At 31.8% G+C, this 19,064-nt stretch overlaps 1 protein-coding gene across 2 annotated transcripts in view; it reads left to right on the top strand.

Annotated features, from left to right (window-relative positions):
• Positions 1 to 19,064, top strand: part of LOC126735909 (uncharacterized) — a 123,843-nt gene that overhangs the window by 11,918 nt on the left and 92,861 nt on the right. The window contains exon 1 of one of the 2 annotated variants that reach the window (XM_050440028.1): positions 15,980 to 16,558. The exons of the other annotated variant lie outside the window; for it this stretch is intronic. The gene's annotated coding sequence lies outside the window, so the exon portion shown is untranslated. Of the gene's footprint in view, positions 1 to 15,979; positions 16,559 to 19,064 lie in introns of those variants that run through there. 2 annotated transcript variants of the gene reach the window in all.

Here is a 19,064-nt window from a genome sequence, read left to right as displayed (position 1 = left end):
TGACATATTCAGTCATGCACCAATAAATATCTTCTTGTTTTCTCGTCAATTTCCTACCATATTACGTAAGAGCCTTAACTGAACATATGACCATCTTGGTGACGTACGGTGAAAGTTCCTATCGTATCCCGCAGAGTTAACTGACCTCCCAACAACAAAAAACCGAGCATTTTTAAAATAACAAAGTCAAAAAAGGGGACGGGCTTGCAGGTAGAAAAATCCGAAAACAAAATTACTGAACCCGATGTCTATAAGAGCTATTAAACGACCTGACCTTCTATGAGTCAGTAACACCATAAAATGGCTTGCACCGTGGTGTAGTGACAAGTGAGCCCGCAGACGCGCGTCTCCCCCTGTGCTTTGGCGTTCACCCCTCTGTAAATACTATAGTGTATATAGGACTAACAAGTTGCTGAAGGGGGGTTCCTAAAAGAGTCACGATTATGTTCAGAATATTTTAGATTTTAATTAAATGACTATATAAGAAATAAAAAACACTTTAATCATGTTTCTGAATTTCCTTTGAAAAGAATATTTTAGTACCCTGCCGCAGTAAGAGTGACTGGCCGCCATAATTGTTTTCAAAAAAAGTAATTATTTTTAAATAAAAGTTCAATTTTAGTTAAATAGTTCTCCTTTATTCCCAAATTGAAAATCGATGGTTCAGAATATCAAACCTTATATTGGAAATATTGAGAAAAAGAGTACCAGTAGGTATGAATGTTCTCCTGTTAAGGATATTTTCAGAAAAGCTGTGAATCTAAAGGGGAGAGACTCACTAGAACGAAGAGCATAATAATTACAAATATGAAGGGGAGAGAAAGTAATAGGAGCACTTAGACGCCTATTAATTATCATGTCTGATAATTAATACATAATACATATCTAAAGGTTTTCTTGCCCTTTTTTTTTCACTCTTTCTCACGTCGAACTAATCAAAGTATTGAAATCACATTATTTCTTTATACAAATCACCAAATCGCTGTCAGTACTTGCTAATTGCTTGGAACCATATAGTCATTAGTATTGCCACGTGATCTTGGCCAATAGTTGGAAAAAGATAGTTCACATGATGTAGTCAACTTAATAATCCTTTTTTCCTTAAGCTTGATGGTAGAAAAAATTGATCTATAAGAAGAACATTAAAGATGAGAACAAGAATATTTTCATTTATTACTAGATAAATAAAACCCTACATTGATCTACTACTAAAGAATAGTTTTATGCTGGAGATGCTGTGGAGTATCATATAACACTAAGTGGCAACAAGAGAGAACATAATGGAAAAAGCATAGACCTTATTTATCGTTTAACAGAAAATAGAATATTTAGTGACAAAATAACAAACTGTGAAATTCACACCATACAAAGTCGAAAAATAAGAAAATTATTGTAAATCAAAAAGTAATCCAAAAACAATTTAGAAATTGCGTAAATGACCTAATTAAAAAGAAAGAAAATATGAATATTAAAAAGACCAAATTGTAGAAAATAGTAAAAACATAAAGAAAATCTACCGAATTATAAAGCATGCAAAGAACAATAGAATTAACAAAAAGAATGAATTAAATATAGTAAACAACAAAAATGATAAATTTTTATCAAACAAGGACATGGCCAACTATTGTAACTCTTACTTTATAAATATAGGAACTAATTAAGATTTCGGACTCCTGTTAACAAGAATAAAATCATTAAATATATTTAAACTTTAAAGAATAACATCGTGCATAGATCAAATCTCAACACGAGCCATTAACATTGCAAATCACTACTTAGCTAAACCTCTTACTCATATTATCAACCTCATATTTATCATTAGTACAATTCCAAAATACTTTAAACAATCAATGGTCACACCAATACATAAAAGAGGACCTACATTAAATATTGAAAACTATCGAACATCCTTTCAAAAGTATTAGAAAAATGTACCAAGGATCGTCTAAAAACCTTTTTAGAATCCCTTGGGGTATTATCACAGAATCAATATGGTTTCTCGGAGGGTCTTAGCACAGCACACGCAGTATACAAACTAACATCTGAAATCACCAAAAGTCGTTTTTATTGACTTAGTGAAGGCCTTGTATACTGTGCCTCATGACTTACTTTTAGATACCCTAGAACACTATGGTATTAGAGGTATGACCAAACAGCTATTTAAATGTTACTTTCAAGATAGAAAATAATACCTAAAAATAAATGCGACCCAGAGTTAATAAAAATTACAGTACCACAAGGAACCGTATTAGGTTCAATTCGTTTCTATGTCTGTATTAACTCATTGCTTAAGCTTGTTATATCTGGACAAATAATTAGTTTTGCAAATAAAATGCGTCTATTATTTAGAGGAAATACATAAGAAGAAGTGAAAAGTACAAACTTACAATTAATAAAGATAAAACTAACTATATAGCTCTTTCATCAATCAATAAAAATAGATTACCATAGTGATGATATTAATTACCTTTGCGATAAAATTTTGGAAATAAAGTCCAACATTATATTCCTAAAGTAATTTACAAAACGAACAAGCTATACTCAACGGAATTGTTATATAATTCTGAGATTAGTAATATAAATTAACTTTACACACAAAATGTTATCTTAAAGAGACAAGTTTCTCATTCTCAGGGAACCAGGAATAATGTACATAAGAATCTGTCTTTAACACTTAATAACAAACAACTTAATCTTCATTTTATTATAATTTATTACTTTATATTACTTCAATATATTACCAATATATTAGTTAGGGCTAAAATTTTACTCAACTTAATTCCTCCTAAAATTAAAAATATAAAAAGACTTAAAATATTCAGTAATAAAATTAGAGAATATGTATACCATAATTATAATAAATTTAATATATTTCTAAGGTGATATACACTTATTTTAGAATTGTGCATGTTTTGTTAGAGAAAAGTTGTCTAGAATTTCATTGGATATATTTGTGTACTGGCTTTAGTTTTTTTCTTGCAATTGCTTATTTTTACATAAGCTACGATTGGAATTTAAATTTATTAAATATACATTTTTTTTTTAATGTTAGGGTTATAAGTACACACAAGTATTTAGTTACCTAGGTGATTTTTTGTATGCTGTTAATGTTTTAAGGTAAATAATTTTGGAGATATATTGGAATTGGAATCTTAGTTATTGTAAGTTTTTTGAATAAAGTCTCATCTATATACTAGTGTCGAAGTATAGTGAGAGTCTATAAAGAGCAAGAATGACCGAATACAAAAAGCAAAAAGAATGGCAAAATATAGAGATAGAAAAATAGTGTAATTAAATGAAAAATGTATATTGATGAAAAGAGGTAAGAGTAGTTTTAAGATCTAAATTCTGTCTAAGATATGCAAACATTGAGTTTTAAAAATTTACAGAAAAAAACATAATGAAAAGTTCAAAAAAATTTTAAGTGATGTAATACTTCATCTATTATAGAAATCTTTCAAAAATAACCGGAATGCTAAATCATATCGAAGAATATACTTGAACCCAATATTTTCGCTTGAACTATTCCCACCAGCTAGCCACATTATTATTAACTGGTAAGCAACGTAATAAAATGTAAAACATAGTTGCCTCAAGGACAAGGTTAGCCTGCATGTTGAAATATCTTCTGCAGTAAAAACGTTTAGTACATATAATTATAATAAGCTCTCCCCTGGTGCGCCAGATGTCATTTTCCGTTTCACCATTGTATTTCATCTGCAACAACATATAAGACCTTCCTCAAAGGGTAATGGAGCGTTGAATAAGGTTAACACATGCTATAGGTTAGATGCTCCTATAAATAAATAAAATTTTAATTAACATGCTTTTGAGTTATGATGAAGCACTAAAAATCGTAAATTACGTATTATAATATCTACGTGGGTAGGGTAAATACTTGTAAGTGTTTTGAAAACATTAAAGTCTTCGCGGAAAATTGTATTCGCGGATAATATGGTAATAAGACAAGCTGATCCGATTCCTTCCTGTGGTTAGGAATACATCACTTGCTAACAAGGCGGTGTAGCCACATAACAGAAACTGAATAATGCGCAAACCTATTTTTACTTCTGAAGATTCTCATAAGGTAATTGAATAAATTAAGCATTATTAATATAGAATAGTGCGAATGCTTCAGAATTTTTATGTGCTGTATAAACTTGTGCCAATAGGTATCTACAAATATTAATAATTTATATGGAAGACCACCTATTCTAATTTGATGAATTATTGTCTAAGAAAATTGGACTTTACACAATAATTCAATAAATATAATAGTTCATTTGTAAGAATTATTACTGGACTAATATTTAGAAATTCGAGGCTTATTTGCAAGTGATCAAATGTAAAGGTCCGGATTATAAATCTTTGATGTCTATTAGGCGAAGTTACTTTATGAGAAAGCTGTAAAATAGCGAGCGTACGAGAGAGATAAAGACTTAAGTGCATGATCGGAATTGTCAATTTGTCACATGTATATTTTTATCTCTGTCCTATTAGTCCGCTGAAAAGAGATATAGAACAAATTATGGTGATTAATACAGCTGTTCAAAATGTCTTGATTTGATTATTATATTGGAGTCTATTTTAAAATATTCTGGACTAATAAATTGTGTTTTTCTTGTCGCGATATTGTAAGCCTTCATAAGCACGATATATGTATGACCCCACGAAAATCCACATACCCCATCGACAAAGAAATTTCCAAGTAGAATTTAATGTTAATTTTTGGCGCCGAAGTTATAATAATAACCTATTTGGACCCTACTTCTTACCAGAAAGCGTTAATGGTGTTTTTTTTTTAAATTTGTAATGGCTGGGCATGTCAATATGTCGAAAAATATTCCACTAGAATCAAGATTAGCGGCTTGGTTTCACCTTGACGGTTGTACAGCCCACTTTTATAGAAATGTTAGAGGCTGATTACATAACAATTTTCCAGAAAGAAGGAATTAGGAAATCGAAATTTGGGTACTGCTATCGGATCTATTAGACGTCGATGTAAATTATATGTTCAGCAAAATGGTTCATAATTTTTTTTTAAAGTACGTGCTTTGTTTACAAAGATAGTCTTATTAAATTTTATCGATTTCTTCATGTTTTTTATTTTTTTTATGGAAACCGTGCATTTTACCGAAAAAAGTCTAGAAACTGAATTTAAAAGAGAGTGTTTTGCACATAGCTCTCTAAATGGATCCATCGTATTCCACTGCCAATATCCTATAAAAAACCAACGAGGTACTCACAGAAACACTTTTACCCAGATATTTGAATCTATAGAATGATGAATGATAGAAATGATGAATGAATCTATTTGAATCTTATAGGGCGCTTAAGTGCTGGGTACTTTCCGATAACGTGGTCTGCAGTTTCTTCCTTCTTCCAATACCACCGGCATTACCGGTTGTGCGCAATACCTATAGTGTGAAGATGGCTTCTTAAATGCTAGTATCTGGTTAAAAGACCTGTCACTTCACAGATTTCACGTCTCTTTAAGCACAGTAATTGTCTGGTGAGGCAGGCAGAAGGACCATCTATGTGTCCCTTAGCCTCTTGCCAGATGCTACCGTTCATCTGCGATGGGCTCACTTGTCCAGCAGATTTTTCATTGATGCAACAGCTACACAGTTGGATATACCGAGTAGAGAAGCTTCGTCGTTTCTTGTACAGACTGAGTAGCCAGGAAGGGAGACAAGCTGACCCCTTTAGCAGACCTTCAGCAATTCCTCCAGAATCTTTATGTATGCTTGTACGAGCTTGGACTCACATTTTCGACTGTAATAGTCTTAATTAAGCCTAGAAGACAGAAGCATACTTCCCCCGCTGCAAGTATGCTCTGCTGGTATATGAGGTCGAACCACAGAACCCTGCACCGGCTCTTTTGTCCAATCTGGATCCATCCGTACACCATACCATTGGAGTCCTGCTACTTCTTTCTGCCTGCGATATGAGACACAAAACCCTTACAATCCACTGCCTCAGGTACTAATAGCCATTGCTCATCAGAAGGAGAAGACATTCCTGTACGGCATGTGACTAGTTTTTGGATGATCAATCTCACCAGCTCGTACTTCACTAAGAGTATCTAGCCGTCATTGCCTCCAATTACACCATAAGTTCCAGGAGCGGAAGGCCGAAGAGATTCTCAAAAGCTCTAGTTGAAGCCGTTTGCATTAAACCTGTTAAGCTTAGGCATGCAAGGCGTTGGACTCTATCTAGTTGACCTTGAATTTTTGTTTTTTTTTTTCGGTACAAGGCAACGAAACGATAGCCCCGCATGGGGAATGACGTTTGGCAACAGATGAGTGGATCCAATGAAGGATCTTAGGGGACAGACCCCAGGTGCTATACCAAAAGCCCTCTTGCAGGCTTAAAGCGCGCATGTGACCTTCTTAATTTTGATGTCTGCGTGATCGTACCAGGAGAGTTTGGAATCTAATGTAAAGTTACTTTCCTGGTGAATAGTAGGAGCTCTGCTTTTTTGGTGTTGATCCTTAGGCTCGTCAAGCGACACCATTTGTTCACTATACGCAGGGCCCTTATCACTAGACTTTGCATTGTGGTAGTGTCCTTTTCTGGGAAAGGATTACCAGGTCGATAGCGTAAGCCTGCGTGTTAATTATTTAAACAGCGCGGGTCTAGCTCTCTTAAAATAATTGTTTTAGCTATCGACTACACACCACCAATACGGTTGGAGACAACATCCGGGCGCAACCCCTAGACGCCAACGTTGTGACAATGTCGCTGCAAAGCTGGGTAGATACATAGCGCTGCAAAAGCACGACCTCTATACATCTAGTTACAGACCCATATATATCCAAAGTCAGCTATCAACTATCCTGTATAACCAAATAACATAGTTATTACAGAATTGATCCATTTTGATTGTACATCGAAGCATATTTCATATCATTAAAGAAAAAACTAAAAAAATAAGAAAAGAAAAGGCAAGAACTAACATAAAACAAGAATTAAAAAAAATCTGATCAACAGATATATAATTAATTTTAAATATTAAAATGAGTCGTTAAAATAAATACTCTACAAGCAAAAAGCAAACAAATATAGCACTAGTGGGCAACATGAATTTCTACCAAATAAATCGACAGCCATTGCCTGAGTGTGTTGAGTTATGATGCTTTTAATTGTAAGGAAAAAGTTGTGGGACTTTTCTATGACTTTAGTTCTGCTTTTGATTTAATCAACCACTACTTATTATTGCAAAAAATGTATGCTGTGGGTGTGCGTGATATACCACATAACTGGGTGACTTCGTACCTCTCAAGACGGAAGCGGGTTGTTGTCTTAAGTGAAACTAAGTCCTCTGTAGGCCAGGCAGATATTGGTGTACCACAGAAGTCAATATTGGAATCTTTTTCATTGTATTTATAAATGATATTGGAGAATAATGCGACAGCCTTAGCCAAACTGCCTTGTATGCAGACGACACAAATCTGTTACTGAGGAATCCAGATAAGAATCAACTTGCAAAAAATTGCAGGTTATTTTTTTGACTTGACGAGAAAACTTGGATCATTATGTTTTCTAATAAGACAAATTAAAAACTCAGTTAGCATGGGGATGTTGAGAATCGTTTATCATGGACTGGTACAGGCTGTCCTGAAACTTGGCCTAATTTTCTGGGGTCCATCAGGGTACTTCAAGTAAAAGGCATTTATGGCACAACAAAAAGTTCTAAGATGCATGGAGTCAATTCCACCAGATGCTTCCTGTGGAGGTGTGTTTAAAAAACTACTTGGTATTCTCACATTGTTAATACTACTGATATTTTAACGTCCATTTTATATCTGTTATACTTCTTAGGTTAAGTTAATTTTCATTTTATTGACTAGAGTTATAAAAATTGTTTTCGTAATTTTTGTGTTGTAATATATTAATTTGATTTGGACATTCGAGTGTTGTCACATCCATATTCATTAAGAGTCTATAAAAAAATATTGATTAGCTGTATAGATATCTATATACCAGAATTAAAAACAGACAAAAGAACAAATAATTGAAGTTCATTGAAAAAAAAAATGATAAAAAGAAGCCCATCAGCGTACATACAAACCCATTTTTAAAACGGTATTGTTTTAAGTGCTGTGCGAGACACGTTGAAAAGTCGCATGAATTACAAGTAAAATGGCGTGAAACCGGCCGAACAGTTACAAAAGTTTATTTTAATCGTAGCCGGGGCCGAAAGTGGGCCAGCGATCAGGCTCGGGCGCATTTCTCTTCGACGGTCGCGGCCAATGCCTCGACGTAGTGCCCCGTAGGGCCAGCAGGGGGCTCTACAATTTTGGAGCTTTCGGCAGGGCCAGACACTGGATAACGTTTTCGGTAACTTATTCGAACATGTTAGTGGGAGGTGCATTCCTATAGAAAGTTTCAAGAAGTTTCCGGTAATCAGACCAATATCGCACAAACTTCGTTAATGAAGAGAATTCGTTGGACAGTTACAAAGGACGGAACAGATAAGATAAGGATGGGAGGTTGACAGAAAAAATAATGTTGATCTTATTTGTTTGCTGTAGGAATGAAGAAAACTTAAACATTTTGACTTTATCTATGGAGCCTCAAGTAATGCATTAAAGCCACTTGCTTAGTAAACCAGACCGGTAATCTCTCAAACCAACTGTGAAAGTATTAGCGGTGCTGATATTACTTTCAGCTTTGTCTAGAATAACTGAGTTTTTAAAAAGGCGCATATTCTTCCTTGGCCTCAAATTCCTCTAAGATATGAAAGTTCCAACCCCATATGTCCACAGGACTTCTTTAAGATATCTGTTTAATACGTTCTGCTATAGATATTATAAGGTTTCATAAATATATATATATATATATATATATATATATATATATATATATATATATATATATATATATATATAAATATACATTTTCATTAAAGCAATTACGGCAATGCGAAAAAAATATTATTTATTTTTATTTCATTTTTTCAAATCAGTTGCTCATCAATGATGTAAGATTGGGCGTCTCAAAAGATGGTCATAGTAATGGACGATGTGGCAATACCAGTTTTTGAGGAATATAAAAATTAAAAACTATTGCAATTTTGTGTGTGGTCTTCGTCTAGATTTACTTACTAAGAATATAAACTTCAAAAAGTGCAAAATTCTTGCATACGTTTGATTTGCGAGCTTGGACGCCATGATCATGTCAGTTATAACTTTCAGAACTAAATTGATTAAATATTTCTAATAAGCTACATTTTGCTTGCTTTCTTCATACATTGGTGCAAAACTAAAATCCTCCCATATTTGGTTGAAAAATTAATACGCTTCAATTTACTCTATCAAATACCTAAAATAACTAAAGTTATGACTCAAAGCTCATTTTCCTATATTTCAGTTAAACTTCTAAATCAACGCAATATAGGTTAATTTAAAGCTATGCCACCTAATATGTTCAAAAGTAAAATGAAACAACTACTTCCGTGAAGTATAGGTTTGTTCATTTAAAATTGTTTTCTTTGTGTACATATTTGTAATTATTTTTTTATGTATAATGTTTTAAAGTTGTTATTTTTTCTCTTTGTTATGTACTTTTCTTTTTAGCTTATTAAATACACGGTTAAATTAACAGTATAGCTGGCCTTCGCCGAGTTCAAATTAAAGGGTTTTTATTTATTATTATTATTTATTTAATTGAGTACCAGAGCATTCCATATTTTAGCACGCATTCGCATGTCATATATAAGAATTATCATTATTCCGTCTATGGTCTCATAAACCGCGCGCTTATCTTTCGATTTTTACGCTATTTACTATTTTATTAGTCACTTAGTTAAACTTGATTACATCTAAGTGTTAAAGTAATTAAATAGTTTTGCGCCATCACACAAATTACATTAATGTACTATATTCTTATTCAATTTAAATAAAAATGCTACTTAACATCCATGCTGCTTATCTGAGACCACTTTCTCGAGGTCACAGAAATCAATTCGCGTTTTGCCGTTCTTTCGCATCTGGAGTGGAGTAAGTAGTTTGCGCTTTTGAGAAAAATTTGCCACAAATGATGCGATTTTCGATCTTTTGGAGTGCGTCTATTTGAGGATAAACTTTGGAAGGTACAGTGTGGCAGCACTCTCGTGACTCGGCCGAAGCATTTGATTATATGATACAGAATCCTTCTAAAAAAACTTCTAAATCTATGGCTTTAGAGAGCTACGAGAGAATGTTTTTTCTAATGATAAAGAGATTGATTAATTGTTTTACACTCATACACTTAATACTAACAATAGTGGTTACATCTGCCATGCATTGATTCTTCTTTTAGGTTAGTTTTAATTTAGAATTATTTAGAAATATTTTGCTGTTTTGTTTGTTATGTATAGGATAGTTCAAATATGCTTTCCTTAATATAAAGAGCATGTGATGCGGTTTTTTTTTTGGAATCGATGAACTGCCTTTTTGTCATGCTGCCTTCTTTTTTCATAAAATGTATTCTTTTTTTTTCCTTTTGATAAATAAACGATTTGTATTGTATATGTCAATGACCTTATGCTAATCCCAATTTTTTTGTGAATTGAAACTCTTTGTCGACGACACCACTATATTTTGGTATGGTACGGACTATAAAAGACTAGGTATTACATTCAATCTCGTTAAATTATAGTGTGGGACTAACAGGTTAATTGTTAATATTTCCAAAACTAATATTTTAACTCTGAAGTGAATCAACCATCCACCAACATTTTTCTTGAGAAAAATAACTATATGGACCTTACACCATTCCTACATCGAAACAAAGGATTGCGTTGTTCTAGGAGAAAATATCCAGAATTTCTGGTAAACTTCTTTTTGACTTAATCTTCATTGATACACTATTGACAATAATTTAAGCATGATGAGGTCTAAGAGGTCTATGCCTAACTATGTTTAAAAAAAAGTCCTTTACTAAAACTGTGTTTAAATCTTTTAATATATAATATAAATTATCATCAATTCCAATGATAATAAAAAAAACATAAATTTGGTCACTGACTCTTGGAAATGTATGTCAATAGCAAGGATACGAAATTTTTATGATGCAATTTAAATAGGTTACGCAAACATAGCGGTTTTTAAAATAAACACTTTTCGTACTTATGTATTATCCAATGAAAAGCACAACAAAGATATAACATTTTAAAAGATAACAAGTATGTATATCATTTCTACATTACTCCGATTTACCCGTTCAGATAACAGGAAATAGCAAATCATTCAAATTAGTAATTTTTTAAACACCATAATTATGTAACACACCAATGAGAAATCTTGATTGGTGTTATATAATTACAGTGTTTTGAGTGGCATAACTATATTGTTCAAAACCTACTTTGGACTGATTACAGTAGGACTGGACCGTTCAAAACTACTTACTAGAATGTTCGTACAAAAACACTCAATTAAGTAAGGAATTATGATAGAAATATAAAATATAAAGCATGATAAAAATATATTACATTTTTATTTCTTTTCTATGCACAATGACCAACATTATTTATCATGAGTAATAGGTGATAGTAACAATCATCTAACGTAACCACTGATTATGCAAATTTTCTTCCACTTGTTGAATCTTGACACACGTTGACTTTTTATCTGAATTGTTGCTAAGATCAACTGATACTTCATGCTCCTTGGCGGCAGAACTTTGGTGTTTTGACTTCTTGTATACAATCTAGGATCAGGATGAAGAGGGGCATACTTTACATCTCTAATTCTTGAATATTTGTTTACACTTGCTTCAATCTATAGATTGTATCACTAAAGCTTTGACGTTGATAATAAATTCTCTTTATTTTTTTTCAAGATCCTCTCAAAGTTATAAATCTCTTTCTACTTGTTTTCAGTATCGCTCTTTAAGATTTGCTTTTTCATCAAGTCTTCTCGTTTTTTATCTCTCTATTCATTTTCCTACTTCAGATCATCTTTCATAGTCTTAATCAAATCTTGATTTTGTATCTTCAAATTTTCTTTCATGGTTTTGATCATGTCCTCCTGTTTCTTGTCTCGTTTCTCTTGTTCTTTATCAATGGAGCTAAATCTCATCAGACTCAGAGCGATCTTAAAGGCTTAGTATTCTGCCTGTAGCTTGAAAGTCATATCACTGGTTTCATTGTTGTTCTAATAGAATAGATAGGTAATATGAGCATCCTTGTTCCCAAAATAATAAATTCTGCATCAGATTCTTCTTAAGTCAGGTAGAGTTTGTTTTGAATGAGAAATTTTTTTTTCGTTAATGAGGATATCCTGTATGTAAATAAATAAATAAATAAAATCTATGTGTATTGCATCATAAAATATACCTATTTATTCCCTTTTAAAATATGCGTTGTTTATAATAAAATACCCAACTTAAAGTGAAGATAACAGGATAGCTATTACCACCGGTCAAGCTAGTTGCCTATAAGTCAGTGCCATTTAATGAGATTCCCAAGCTATAGGCAACTTTTCGAACATTATAGCTTTATAACTCCTGACCACGGCAGAAGTTAATACTTTGAAACTTTAAAATCGAGTTATGGGGGGCCCTTATGACAATAGCATAGTATTATATATGTATGTAATGGATGATGACTGGGTCAAAGTTGTTAAAATCTAATTTTGTAAATAATTTCAGGATGTAACTTTGAGTATAAACCAATAGCTATAATTGTGGGGTTTAAAGCACAACTAGCTATGAACTACCATAATACTGCGAAAAAAAATGTGTCGAAAGTGAATGTAAATCAGCATTTGTTTATTATTAAATAATTAAGGAACTGAAATGAATTCATGAATTCATCATGTCAAAGAACAAAAGTTAAAGTGCTAATTCCCTTAAAGCCAATGTGTTCCGGTTTTTTTCACTTATAAAACCACCATGTGATTATTAGGGCAACGAACATGATAAAAACAAGAATAAATTTTAATATCGTTGACCTACTACTTAATAAAGTTATCTAATAAAACGCCCTAGATATCCAGACTTGCTCTATGCAAATTTTAAGCCCCTTTATTATTAAATTTCGGCTTTTGCCTACGAAATCCAACAGTGCTTAGGGATATAAGTAGGATATCGCCTACAATAAAACTGATGTGGAGGTTTTATAGTTTGATAATATGAAACTGTTATATATCTTTTCTTAATACGTATATATTACACATTTTTATACTTGTTTTAAAACATTTTCCAGATCTCGAAAAACACTAAATCAAAATGAGTAATAAAATTTTTATTACTTTCCTGGTCGTGTCGATTTTTTGTGAAGGAATTTGTGAAGGTCAGTAAACAATGCTAAGACGCATATAAAGCCTGGATTCTTATTATTACAAAATAGTAGACTCAAGGACTATCTTATCAGACTGTACAAACTGTTTTATTTTTTAATAAGTGCATAATAACTGTACGCTTATACGCATATTTGGCATTTTTAATTGATAGCTCTTTTATTTACAGGTATGCACCAACCAACGCACTTCCATTGTTATAAATGAAATGTTTTGATCCATTGGTAGGTAAGTGATTTGATATTAATTTTAATAAGGGCTGGATAATAAAATTTCAATTAGGTTAATATAATCGTAGATCTACTTCGAAATAGTTGTGGAAAATTTAATTTAAATTCATTTACAAATTGTATTTATAGTTTACCATTTGAAACCTAACTTTTGTAATCAACATATTTGAAAACAGTCAAGCCGATTTATAACTGCCATTCGCTTTTCTGTTCAGTTAAAGTTGAATCATTTCCATTGTACAATATCATTTACAAACGAAGTTGCAGATTAACCATAGAGTCCAGGATGAGAGGTTAAGCCTTTGAACTTTACGAATGACCAAATTAACCAATCTTGAAAAATTGAATTTTGCGATGCCAAAAAACTGCTAAAGCCAGATTGGATGCTAATGTCGTTTGCAAATGCGGCTGGCCTAAACGTTTTTATTAGGCCGGACTGGAGTTCGAGTTAACCATGTTAGATGTAAAAATCTTTGATTGACGAATCTTGGCCTGGTTATTGAGATTATGTACACCTTACTAATGTTCTTTGTTAAAATATCATACAGTACATAATACAGTTATTGTTGCTGTAAGTTAACATGTTTCTTTTATTAGACTTTTAGGGCAAACAGGAGCATTAATACTACGTAGAATATACAACCACTAGTGCATGGTACTGAAATAATGTTTCCTATGAAATGGGTAAATCACATAAAAAATATAATTTCTGAGGTAACAGATCGGAATATATGGATGATCATGATTTGAAAATGATTGAGGCAATACTAATGAAAATTGAAAATTTAATAAGCTTTAGAGATAATCGAAAACTCAAATATAATAAATAAAGGATACAAATTATGTACAAAATTATAAAATTTTATGATGGTTTAAGCAATAATACTAGATAAATAAATAAATCAATATTTATCCCATTTTTTAAAATAACAATCCATCTCAGGGTCAAGTATCATAGTAGGGAGTCGAATTGCATAATGAGCATACCATCTCAAGGTGATTACGTCAATAATAGACAAATGAAATCTGTAGGAGACAAAGAACGGTTTACAAATTTAATATTAACTTTTGAAACTTTCCAGACAAAACGTTTGTTAGTCTATTTAAACCGACTATTGAACTAAAATATAATTTAACAAAGTAAAAGAGAGTATTAAGGACAAATACCATGATTATACCCAAAAGACACAACGACCTCTTGTAAATTTAAAATCACCATAACCCTGAAATTTATATAATAATCGGATTAAAAATAAAGCCTGGAAAAAATAAAATAGTTTTTTTCAAAATTTCGTTTTTTTCGAAAAACCTCTGAACTTTTTGGAATTTTGCCCAAGTTGTAACAAACTACATAGTAAGACAACATACATATCACAAAACATGGAGAAATGGGGTTGCCTTGTTAACGGGAAAAAATTCTCTGGCCCTGTACTGAGGGTGCAATAATTGAAACTAATTTTTGACATTTATAACTCTATAGGCAACCCGTTTACCCAATCAGATTTGGAAGAAAGGTTAATTGAGCGCAGGAAATTTGAATTCTAAGCCCACTCAGCGTGCGAAAACCACTAAATGACATAGTCTATTGGTACTCTATTCGATTAAAATAAATTAGTATTATCAATACGAATTTCTATAGAGGACAGGGCTTGTCAATAAGTTGCTGGTATAGTCAGTTGCATCAATTTAGGTCAAACAATTGCAGATCTAAAAGTTGGCAAGTTGAACATGAAATAATAAAAGATGGAATAGTAGAAGATATTATACATAAGAATATGTAGCGTCCTAGTTATAGATTTTGACAAAGAAATAGACAGTCCTGACATTTTTGTTAGTTTGATGAAAATTGGAAAATTATGAATAAATATATAATATGTAAATCAATTTAATGGCATTCAAGAGGTAGGGGACTAATAAAAACAAAGAAAAACCGGTTAACTTTCAAGTAAATAATAATTTTTAAGTACCTAAATACTTTTACCACTTCATTTTCCATTAATTTAACCCATGTTGTCTCTACGAAGGAGCCCTATGCATAGAAAATTACCTCAAAAAACTTTACAAATAAAACTGAAACTACAAATTTTGGTAAATTCAAAAGCATTAATTTCAACTAACAAAATCAAGTTTTATAGGGCTGATATTCATATGAACAACCTTTTTTCCATGTCTGTAACTTTCTTTACAAATAAGAACTAATATACATCTAGCTTTTGGGCCATGACTTTACCTCCAGTACTGTATTCACTGCGCTGATATGTACATTCCACAACAGAGGTGATGAAAGCACCCCGTATGTCAAAAATTAATCAATACAGACATTTATTACCAATAAAATATTATAAGTTATAAATTGAATATTGCGTGCCTCCGTTCCATACCCAAGAACCAATCATGTCAAAACAAACCCAAACACCAGCTATTACCACTACGTCATGTCGTCATTTAATAAACCAGAAAAAAAACAAAAAGTGGAACAGAAAGCGAGGAACGCGAAGTACTCGTACCACCGAAGCAATAATTTAGGAAGAGAGCCCACGCAAAAGTGGCAACCTCGCGCCCAAGCAGGTTGCACCTCTCCGAGTAGTTCCCTCGCTCGGCGGCGGTACCGATCCGTCCGGCGACGTTGCCATGTTTTTTTCTTAGTACCAAATTGAATGGCACCGAATCAGCTTTCAAGTATTTCAGTCGTTCAGATTCGCCGATCGGGTGCCGGGTACGTGAAACCTTGCGACTGGTATTGATTTCGTGATGTTTACTTTCCGATATGCAAGGGAGGTCTGACGCGCGTTAACCTTTTTAGCACTGCTGATTTTGGTTTGTTTTTTTTTTAATTGTATTATAGTGATACTTTTAGGGGTGTGTGATTAAAAAGGGTGAATAAATTATTTAAGTGTACTTTGTGTAAGTGTACTTACAGTGAATTCACTATAAAATAAATACAATTTTATCGGTACCAATTACGTTGGCTGTGGAATGTGAAGATCAGGACAGGAGAAAGTGATGAAAGTTTTGACATTGAATGCGATTTTTGTTTGTTTCGTAAGTGGTTTGACTAGTATAGGAAGAAATGGTTTTTGCCTTTGGTTATTCTCGGTTCTACTGTTCTCATTTAATTAAGAGATAAAGAGGGTGGTTTAATAGGCCAATAGATACTAGATTAAGGATCAAAATGTTAATTAAATGAACGATTGATATATAAATACTAGTTAAAAAAATTATAGTTAAAAAAATTTACACATTCTTAAGCGGATAGGTGTTTGGAGGTCACATTTATTATATTTGCAGAATTGTTGATTCTTATTTATATATATATTGAAATTTAAAAATGTCAAAAAATGCTTTAAAGAATTATTCGTATTGGATATGACTGACAAGTTTTTGTGTTAAAAAAAATTAGTAAATTTTTGCATTAGTTTTTATACTGATTTTTCTTTATTTTTGAAGTGATCTTAAAAAATTATGTTTTTTTTATTGTAATGAAATAAACTATGGCAAAAAACTGAATTTCAAGAAGATCCAGATAGAAATTTAGACATGATGTAGAAAAAAATGGTGAAAACTTCAATATTTATTCTTATATATCCCCTTCTTAGTTTAAGATATCAAAGATTATATTTTTTATTGTAATTAAACGAACTACGCAAGAAAAATATAGTTTTCAAAAGATCTAGCGACTAATATAATTCTTAGATATAAAATGATGACTTCGAAAAAGAGGAGAAAGGTTCAATTACTTTAAATCTTCAAAATATAAAAGATACTACACTGCTTTAAGTAGTATACTAGCTTTAAGTGGTTACTCTACTGAGCCATCCGTTGTTTCTCTATTAATATTTTCTTTACCGTTTCCTATGGCATTGTAGGTAAATGCTCTTCTAAACAAAGCTGTTCTATAGTGAGGGATTATGCACTTGGTTTTAAATCTTATATTAATTAAATGGGTAATTTAGAGGCACCAAACTTTGAGTGAAGTTGGAGATTTATCATTATGTCATATTTTGGTGGCAAATACACCAAGCTGCAATTACCTCCAAGGTTCTATATTCAACCAGTTAAGTTCCAACAATTTTTCTGAAATATGCTCGTATTTTTTGAGACCATATGTAAACCGTACACAAGCATTTTGAACCCCTGAATACCAAATTTATCCTGCTGATCTATAAAAAAACCATACACGACATTACAAGCACATCAAGCACAATATCAGTTGCACACCTTAGCACATCTGAACAACATCAACTTTGTGCCATCCAAAATAATTTCAATACTGTCCTTGATTATCGTTCATATATCTCAACTTCATATATAATAAAATGACGTTTTTTTTATTACAATCAAATAAACTACACCCAAAAAACATAATTTCAAGAAGATCCAGATAGTAAGTTAAAAATTAAAAAAAAATATAGTAAAAAAGACAAAAGCTTTAATCTTCATTTTTATATCCTCATCTCAATCTAAGATAATATTAATAAACTGTCAGTAAATTTATATGATGATAATATATTCACTAAACTACATATATCAAACATCAAAAGATTCATTAACAAATATAATTTTATACCACACTTTTTTAGGGAAGTTTTATATTTTATACCACACTTTTTTAAGGAAGCTTTTTTTTTAAGGAAGTCTGGTATAGTCCCCCTCATACAACGATACCGAATCTAATCAAGGACTCATCCAATCTTAATAAACATGGACCCAGCAATTTGATATGTTAAGTGATCATTTAAAAGTGTCCAGCCAGTTTTTTTCTTAGTTATTCGAATTGTTGCACTGTCATTTACATTTATCCAACTTTTTTCAGAAGAAAATAATATCGTATCATCTGTGTACGATATAACAGATCCATTTACAATTTTTCAATCCCGCTAGTGAGTTGAATATATATGTCATAAACAATAAAAGCCCTAATACAGTTCGTTTCTTAGCATAACCTTTTTGAAAATCCAAAACAAAGACAGATCGACATTAGAATTATTAACATTTTTAACTCCCGTGAAATATTAATTATTATTTATTTATGTCACATTTCTGAAGTCATCTTTTAATAGTTTTTAAAATTTAATTTCAAACATTTTTTTCTTGGAATGTTCACAAAACCGCAATAACTAAAATGTATTTGTCGGAGAGGATAGCAAGAGTGATAAAAATCGAGAAATAAACTTTTTTTAACTTCATTACCTGTTGGAACTTAGGCAGTAGGGAGCAAAAGAGGGATAATAGAACGAACCTTTGACAGAAAAGATTACTGGAAATTTTTCAAAGAGAGTTTATCAGAATTAACGTTTCTGAAATTAAAAATTATTTTTGGGAAAATTAATTAAATTTGTAATTAAATCGTTATAATCTTATTAAATTTCTGTATAAATACTGAAGAATAAAAAAAATATCTGGAACCTCTAGGTAAACCTTTATCTGAACTATATAACCACATAACCTTAAATTTGCGCATGTCGTAAACCTAAAATAGCCATTAAAATACAATAAACATATAACCAGTAAGTCTTATGGTCGTATTCCTTTACTTTTACTATTACTA

Source organism: Anthonomus grandis, chromosome 5, assembly GCF_022605725.1.
Source record: "Anthonomus grandis grandis chromosome 5, icAntGran1.3, whole genome shotgun sequence".
NCBI classification, from domain to species: domain Eukaryota; kingdom Metazoa; phylum Arthropoda; class Insecta; order Coleoptera; family Curculionidae; genus Anthonomus; species Anthonomus grandis.
This window is presented reverse-complemented; position numbering and strand designations above follow the sequence as displayed.